At 39.3% G+C, this 9,273-nt stretch overlaps 3 non-coding genes across 3 annotated transcripts; 2 read left to right on the forward strand and 1 right to left on the reverse strand.

Annotated features, from left to right (window-relative positions):
* The first annotated feature begins 689 nt into the window (after positions 1-689).
* Positions 690-796, forward strand: LOC120269806. The gene has a single exon (XR_005539440.1). It is a non-coding gene; the product is annotated as a small nucleolar RNA R71 (small nucleolar RNA).
* A 2,264-nt stretch (positions 797-3,060) lies between these two features.
* LOC120269815 lies at positions 3,061-3,167 on the reverse strand. Its single transcript, XR_005539449.1, has one exon. It is a non-coding gene; the product is annotated as a small nucleolar RNA R71 (small nucleolar RNA).
* A 4,632-nt stretch (positions 3,168-7,799) lies between these two features.
* Positions 7,800-7,905, forward strand: LOC120269631. Its single transcript, XR_005539276.1, has one exon. It is a non-coding gene; the product is annotated as a small nucleolar RNA R71 (small nucleolar RNA).
* Positions 7,906-9,273: the final 1,368 nt, after the last annotated feature.

Genomic DNA, 9,273 nt, shown 5'->3' on the forward strand with positions numbered 1-9,273 from the left:
TCTTAATACATTACAGAATTCATCAAGTTTCTTTTTATTATTCGCAAAACATGCCTCCGTGCTAATCATGAATCCGGCCAAAATATCCTATGTGGAGAGTTTCTTCTCTTGTGGAGGAGGGGCTTGGTATTGGCTTCCCTGCGATGGTGAAGGTCTGTACTGAGACTGGCCTTGATTCCAAGAGTGATTTGAAAAGCCTCTCCAACCATAATTATAAGTGTTGCCAAATTGATTCCGTGGTCCTCTTGGTCCACCACCAACATAATCAACTGTTTCTACAGGAGGTAATGGGGCAACAAAAATAGGACATTGTGATGTTGCATGCCTTGCCCCACAAGTGTCACATGACATAACGGCCTTGGAACCTGAACTGGGCCCTAACATGAGTTGGTCAACTTTTCGTGCTAGGGCGTCATACTTTGAACTATTCACTCGTGATGTGTTTCGCTCGTGGCATCAATCTTCGCAGCCTAATCGCCGTGGATTCATCCACCTCATACAGCCCTGCAGCCCTCGGAGGCTTATGTCTAGTGCTCCAATGACACTCATTGCTGGACATATTCTCAATTAACTCCTCAAGATCTTCGTGAAGCTTGTTGCTTAAAGAACCACCTGCCGCTGCATCAATTAGTTGCCTAGTAGCATAATTCAACATGTTACACAACATCTGCACTCTCATCCAAGCAGGGAAACCATGGTGAGGGCACTTGCGAAGAAGATCTTTAAATCGTCCATGGGCTTCAAAGAGTGTCTTAGTATCACCTTACCTGAAAGACGATATCTCCTGTCTCAGTCTTGCAATCTTGCTTGGAGGAAAATATCAGGCCAGGAACTTCTCAACCATTTCCTTCCAAGTGGTGATGGACCCAGGAGCTAATGATGTGAACCATCAGTATGCTGCACCTCTCAAACTGAACGGAAACAATCTCAGTCTGATGGCATCATATAACACTGAATTGATCTTGAAATTGGAGCAAATTTGAAGGAACTGAGCAAGATGGGCATGGGGGTCCTCATTACCTAGACCATTAAACTGTACTGAATTCTGAATCATCCCTATGGTACTCGCCTTGATTTCAAAGTTATTAGCCGGGACAGTTGGTACTTGGACACTAAATTCTTCTCCGGTGAATTATGGCCTTTCATATTCCGATAGGGTCTTCCTGGGCTCCGTCATGACTGATGGTTCATTCGACTCAACCCGAATCTCTTGTGGTCTAGAACTTTCTATCGCTTCTCTCAATCATTGATGTAAGGTTCTTTCTATCTCGTGGTCGGGTTCGACCAAGCTAGCTTGACTCAGCACGTGTCATAAGATGTGTACCTACACGGATTGAGGAGTCAAGATGTTAGTTAAAAGTAAGAACACAAAGATGGAATAATTACAAAAGGTCATCAACCAAAACAAGAGAAACACAAAAACAACAAAAAAGAGTGAAAAAAAAAGGCTAAATCAAGAAGATTAAAGCTTTCCAAATATTCCTCAGTGATTGTCCCCGGCAACGGTGCCAAAAACTTGATCGACACAAAGTGTGAACACTAGCCAGCGCACGGGGTCGTCAAGTAATAAACCACTCGCGCACACACGAGTGGGTCGTATTCCCAAGGGGCCTGAGGAGCTACTTTACTGACTTCTTACTTGTTGTTTAGCTCACCAATTCCAAGGTAAGAGAAAAGAAGAAAAGAAAGCAAAATGAAAAGCGTAAGAAATTCTAAAGAAGTATGAAACAATCAAACACGGGAGATGCTCAAGGTTGGAAAACGGTCAAGGATGCAGATTCCCGAGGCAGGTACTAAAGTGAGTAAGAAATTGAGTAGTTAAGCACGTGGCTAGTTGGACTGAGAAAACCAAAACCTAGGTCAACACGATGGTCACGGCAATTGACCCCTAACCCGGTGCAAGTGTTGAGCGCATAATTTCTTCCGCCCAACTTCCCACACGGTTGCAAGGAGAATGGCAGTTTTCACAAGTTACGGTAGAAACACAAGTAGTTTTCAACCCTAGGAATGGAGGGGTATAAATACCCAATGGTCACGGCATATTTATACAATAAACCCTACCTAGTTTGGTGGAGTCTAGCACTAAGGCATTGATCATGCTACAAAGTGCTACCAAGAATTTGATACATCACTCAATCAAATGTACCAAAAATAATCAAGAATAGCAAACAAGGATCACAACAAGCCAAACATGCATAAACTACTCAAATAATCCAAAACATCACAAGTTCACCCACAAGGTTCACCTACATCCGGTGACCTAGGGGTTTAGTTGTTCATGTTCAACAAAGAAACAAAATAATCCATACAAACAAACAAAATAAATATGAGGAACACTCCCTCAAATGTCAAGGGCCGAATGACGCAAGAATCCCCTGGAGAAAACCTTTCGAAGACGCCACTTGGAGGGGTGGCATCCCGTTGTCTTCAACCTCCCTAACAATGTAGCCCATAGAGCTAGATCCTCCCTCGTTCTTGCTCTCCCTGCCGAGAAATGCTCAAATTTCCTCCTTTTTTGCCCTCCTCAAGCTCGGGTTCAAGTGGTGTGGAAGTGGTGGTCAAAACCCTAGCCGTCCTTGCCCAAGGAAGATGAAGAATCAAGAAGAAGATCCCCCAAAAGATGCCCATCAAGGCCTTATAAATACCAGATCTCGATAGGTAAACGGGTCAGTATACCGGCCGTATGCCGCCCCCTCGGGATATCCTGTTTTGTGCTAGAAGCCCGCAATGAGCTATAGTAACTGTTAAAGTGAAACTAGTACAATAACTCTGCTACAGTACTGTGCTATAGTAATCTCCCGGCTCAGAAACGTTGTTTCGATGCCGAACTCATCCCCAATCGCGTCGCCAAGTCTCCAGGGCTTCTACTAGGCTTGAAATGTAAAAATAACCCAATTTAGACCAAAAAGGGCATCGATTCAACAGATACTGTAAAGAATAATACAAAACAAATACATGCGAAATATGTACTTTTTAGACGCTTATCAAAGATCCATCACGACATGGAATGAAATGGTCGAGCTTTTTCTTGCAAGGTACTTTCCTCCACGGAAATCGCTGAAGCTTCAGAATGAAATATTATCATTTTTTTCACATGGAGCTTGAATCCTTGTTTGAGACATGGGAGCAATTCAAGGATCTCTATGGAAGTGTCCACGACATGGTTTCCACGAATGGATGATCATTCAGACTTTTTTCAACAGGTTGAATCCAAGTACAAGACAACTTCTAGATGTCATCGTAGGAGGTATAATGGGGAACAAGATCCGTGAAGAAGCCCGACAGTTGGTAGAGGAAATGGCCATGAATATCTACCAATGGAATGCAAGGAAAAGGAAGAAAGTGCCGGACTCTATGAAATTGATGCGGTTACATCCTTAGCAGCCCAAGTAGAGGCATTGAGCAATAAATTGGATACATTGATTTCACCGAGGGTGGCCGCGATCATGAGTTGTGATGGTTGTGGGGGTTCGCATATGCCGTCTGATTGTCCTATTTCAATTGCTACTTTAGCCCTGACTAAACAAGTAGACTTTGTGGACAATTCAAGAAGGATACAAGGTAATCTTTATAGCAACACCTACAACCAAGGGTGGAGCAACCACCCCAATTTCTCATGGAGTAATCAAAGGCAGCAAAAGGCCATAGCACCACCGGGTTTTCAACAACAACAACTCCCAAACATGGAGAATAGAGTTTCAGGCTTGGAAACCTGGATGAACGACTTAGAGAAAGCCTTGACTAGATTTGTGCAATTATCGAATACACGGTTCCAATCAGTCGAGGCTACACTTCACAACCATACCGCTACATTGCACAATCTAGAAAATCAACTGTGGAAAATTGCGAAGTCTCTATCGGAGAGACCACAAGGAAGCTTGTTGAGTAATACCGAGACTAATCCGAGAGAACATGTGAAGGTGATCATTTGTGAAATGGTCGTGAGGTTGAGGGTAGGCTTCCAAGGAGAGAGCTAACAAAGAGAAGGAGGTGGCACCCCCATCTTACAAGCCAAGAATCCCGTATCCTTCAAGATTGAAGAATGACCAAAATGATGAGTAATACAAGAAGTTCTTGGTTCTATTCAAGTAATTGCACATCAACACAGTGCTTGTACATTGAACTCTTCCACAGTTAACTTTGGCTTCTCATAATCGAATAAAGTTCTTCTAGGCTCGGTTATAACTGAAGGTTCACTAGATTTAACTAGAATTTCCTGTTATCTTGAACTCTCATTCCTTGGCTTAATCTTTGATGCAATGTCCTCTCAAACTTATTGTAAGGCTCTACTAAGTTTGCTGACTTGCACGTGTCATAAGATGGGTACCTTGCACAATATTTAAGGCCAAAAGTCAACACTTACAAGTTTAAAAGATAGTAAGGAAAAAAGTAAGAAAATGAAGCTATATGTACACAAATAATAAATGAAAACAAGATAAAAAAAATAAACGAAACAACGGTCAAAACAACAAGCTCTAAGGTTTCCGAGTATTCCTCGTGGGTCCCAAAGAACGGCGCTAAAACTTTGTTGCTCCAAAGAAATATACTCGGTCGTCAGTAATACCTCTCTCGCACGCATGAGAGGGTCATATTCGCCGGGCTCGAGACTACTCTTACGTCCCTCTTTGCTTGTTGTTTAACCTATAACTTCAAGTGGTGCAATGAAATTACAAAGTAATAAATCAAAACTCGCTAGAATGTCTATGGCGAAGGCAAATTACGGAGATAATAAAGGAGGAAAATCGGTCACAGATAAGGATCATCTTGGGGCTACTAAATTGCAAATGATGCTACAACTATCATGCAAATGGTAGTTTTTACAAAGAAAAGCCTAAGTTAGGCCAACCAGATGATCACAGTGATAAACCCCTAATCCGGTATGAGTATTGATACGAAATTTTTATCCAACCAAATCCTCCCTATGATTACAATGAGGGCAACGGGCTTCTCAATCTAGGGTCGAAACACAATTTAGGAACAACCCTAGAGTTGGAGGGGTACAAAATACCCAATGATCACGGCGTAGTAGTACATATGTCACTTCCAAGTGTATTGTGTCTAATACAAGGGCATTGGTCATTCAATCTAGTATAACGAAGAAATTGATACACAGAGTTCTCATGCATACCAAAGCATCAAACTACACCAAGAATGGATCCAAAACATACCAAATGTAGTAAACAAGTCAAAGCATACAATCTACACAAGTTTACCCCCAAGGTTCATCTACATCCCGTGACCTTGGGAATTTAGTTGTCCATACTAGCAAAATACATAATCAAGTCTATGAAAACAACTAAACAAAGCATGACAAACTCCCTCAAAAGATCGTAGGCCAAATGACGCTTGGAATCCCTTGTAGAAGATCTTCCAAAGACGCCACTCAAGGGATGGTTTCCCTTGTGTATTAAACCTCCTCTAAAAGTGGTTCTAGGAGTGGATCTTGCCGAATCTTACTCTCCCCATCAAATTTTACATCGGAAATGCTCTTTCTTACCCTCTTGTACGTCAAATCGAAGATGGTGGTGATGAGCTCCAAGAACAAAGCCTCCTCCCCTTTAAAAGCCCCCTTTAAAAGATGATCTCGAGATGGCTTGCGGCTTGGCTTATGGTCAGTAAACGGGTCATGATGATCCTCAGAATTTTACCAGGTTTCCAGTAAGTTGCTATAGTGACTGCTACAATGCTATTTTTTTAGTCGGCTTGCGGTCATCTTCAAGGCCGTGAGGTTGCCTTTGTGGAATTCCAGACTTAGTGTTTTTCTTAAAATCTTCATGCTTTAGGATGCTACAGTGTTGCTACAATATCGGGGATCTAAAACATCATTTTTGGTGTCGATTTCTTCTTGAATTATGTTGTCGAGCTCACCTACGCTTCTTTTATCTCTGTAACATGAAAGAAACCAATAAAACCATAAAAGGGCACCGATTCATTAAGAAAATACCCAAATTATACACAACAAATATGTATAAAATACATACATTTAGGCATTTATTAAGCATCAAAAATATCCACTTCCATGATATTGTTCAAGGCCGTTTCATGTCTTCGTAAATATTGGCTATCCTTTGAGCACCCTAAAACAAGCCATTACAAAAATTTCTAGCATCCTTGAAATGACTTGGCAAATAAAAAAACTAGCTTGAAGGATCTTTTGCGGCGCTTTTTGAAGTGCTAGTGTGGCCACCATATAATGAAAAGTGACAATGAGCAAGGATGTTTTCAATTTCATCTTCGGGAAAAGAGTTGTTCATAGGTAATTCATCCTCCCCATTTACATTTGGTTCTTGATGCAATCTCAAAAGATGATCGGCTACCACATTTTTCTTCCCCTTTTTTATCTCTAATCTCAAGGTCAAATTCTTGGAGAAGAAGAATCCATAGGATCAAACATGCCTTTGTGTCTTTCTTGCTTAACAATTATTTAATGGTAGCATGGTCGAGTATAGACAATTACCTTGGACCGAACAAGATATGACCTAAATTTATCAAAAGCGAAGATGACAACCAACAAATCTTTTTCAGTTGTGGCATAATTAACTTGAGCTTCATCCAAGGTTCTCCTGGCATAATAGATTGCATACAACTTCTTATCCTTTCTTTGTCCTAGCCCTCTCCTATGGTATCGTTGCTCGCATCACACATCACCTCAAAAAGTAATCACCTTAACCTTTTTCCTATCTACATCAATACCACTCTCAGACACCAAGTGGGCCAACACTATACCTTCATGCACCATAAAATGGTACTTTTCCCAATTGACGACAAGGTTCACTACTTCACACTTGCACAACACTTTACATAAATTAGCCAAACAACTATCAAAAGTGGTACCATAGTCTGAAAAGTCATCCATGAAAATCTCTATTATATTTTCAATAAAATCAGAGAATTTCATTTTTAGTTAATTATGCATCAAAATTTTTATTAACATCTTATCTCACCATAGGTTCTTCCAATTGCTTGCCACTCCTTAAGATTATAGCTTTACAATGCTCACTCAGATTGATTTCAGGCTTCCCTGGAAACATGCCTTAAGGTCTTGAAAAGGAGCTTGCTTGTTGGGCTATTTGAGAATCTAGCATCTTGTTGTGTGTTGCTAGAGAATTAACCTTGGAAGTTAACTGTTTGATTGCTTTTCCCATAAGCTAACATTGTTGTTTAAAATTGGACATTTTCCTTGGTTTAAGCCACCACAAACATTTTAAGCAACACTTCTAAATTGGATTTCTATAGTGACTGAGGATTAAGAGGCCTTGGCTGAAACCCAGGTGGCTGTCGAGAATTACTTGGTCCCGCTTGAGCTTGATTGTTTCGTGAGAAAAAAATTAAGATGGCTTCTCCATCCAAGTTTATAGCTATTTGTAAATGGGTCATTTTGAAATTTTGGGTTGAAATTGTTAACATAGCTGGCTTGCTCCATAAGAGAGTCCTAAAAAGAATTTCCTAACTGACAATCTGTGGCTCTATGCCCAATACAACCACAAATTTCACATGAAGCATTAACAATGCCCATGGAATTTGCACTCAGCTAATCAAACTTTTGAGTCAAGTCATTGACCTTAGCTGCTATAAGGTTCAAAAGTGTCAACATCATACTTTGCCGGAACCATTTTGTTATGTGTCTCTTTTTATTTTTCCATTAGTAATGATTAAGAGCCATATCCTCAATAAAGCTTGTGAGCTTCATTGACATTCTTGTACATTAGTGCTCCACCAGCTATGGCATCAAAAAAAATATGAGCATGAGGAAGTAGTTTAGTTCATTATAAAAGGTGTGTACAATCAAGTATTTCTTCAAACCATGGAGGTGGCATAATCTCAATAGCTCCTTAAATTTGTCCAATGCATCATACAAGGATTCATTATCTTTTTGAGCAAAGTTAGTAATCTGATTTCTCAACTAGGTAGCCTTGCTCAATGGGAAATACTTGGCTAAGAAGGCTTGAAGCAACTGATCACAAGTTATAATAGATCCAGTGGGAAGAGAATGTAGCCATGCTCAAGATTTGTCCCTTAGAGAGAAATTAAACAACCTAAGATTAATAGCATCTGTTAAGACCCATTGAACTTTAGGGAATAAGAATATTCCAAGAATACTGAAAGATGCAAGTTAGGATCCTCAGTAGGAGTGCCTCCAATTTTTTTTTTTAACCATTTGAAGAAGTGAAGGCTTCAACTCAAAATTATTGGCTTCCACTATAGGTCTCGTAACGCTTAAATGCAATCCTTGAGCATTTGGTGTAGAAATATCTATTAAAGTTCTATTATTGTTATTGATGCTTAAAGAGTCCCTAGGATTCTTGAACCCTTTTTCTTTGATATTAGATGATAAATGTTTTTTTCAAGTTCCAGATTTGATTCCACAATATTTTTTTAGAGCTTCCAAACCTATGCATTAACAATCAACTTGTCTACAAGAAAAAAACAAAGCAAAGTTAAAAATAACTAGAGAATAATGAGAAAAGTGAAAATAAAATGTCTAGCATAATCAGTTTGCAATTACTGTCAATATTAAGAATATTCGATCCCCGATAATGGAGCCAAAACCTTGATCTATTCCTCAAGTGCACGGTTGTCAAATAGTAATAAAGTTATTGTTCCCATAGTGACTAAATTGTCAATTATTGAATAATTGCAATTAAGTTATCAAGATGAACAAACTTATGTGGAATGAGAAAGAGAAAAATTAAAGAAAATAAACTAAAATGCTACAATGAACAAAAGCTAAAGGTGATTAAGGATAATGGCTTGGGGAAATTCGAGTTTAAATTATCGTAGGATTGCTCTGTACTCTTCTCTGTTTGGTATAACTGATCTCAAAGATGGGTCATCCTTAAATACTTGCTATCCTCTTTCAAGATATAACAAGGTGCTTAATTTAGCTAATCCCTTCTCTTGTGGTGATTAAACTTAATTTAATCCTTTGAGTTATGTGACAATCTAATGGATCCTCAAGAAACCTTAATTCAAGATTCCATGTTTTGTTCAAAAATTCTAGTATCAAAATTCACCTCTCAACCCATCCTTTGACACCTATGTTCATGAAATTAAAATAATTCAAAATCATAAGCATTAAGTGCTTTAAAACCAAATCAAAATCAATCAACCATTTATAAAGAATAGAAATTTAGAACAGAACATCTTTTGCATTCCTTGGCCCAATCCCAAATCCTAGAAAAAAAGGTTCTACTCCTCCATGTTCAAGATACAACCCATGGACATTGATCTTACCATTTGATAAGAAAATTCAAAGTTACTATTCATGCACCC

The sequence above is a fragment of the Dioscorea cayenensis genome, chromosome 9 (genome assembly GCF_009730915.1).
Source record: "Dioscorea cayenensis subsp. rotundata cultivar TDr96_F1 chromosome 9, TDr96_F1_v2_PseudoChromosome.rev07_lg8_w22 25.fasta, whole genome shotgun sequence".
Lineage (NCBI taxonomy): Eukaryota > Viridiplantae > Streptophyta > Magnoliopsida > Dioscoreales > Dioscoreaceae > Dioscorea > Dioscorea cayenensis.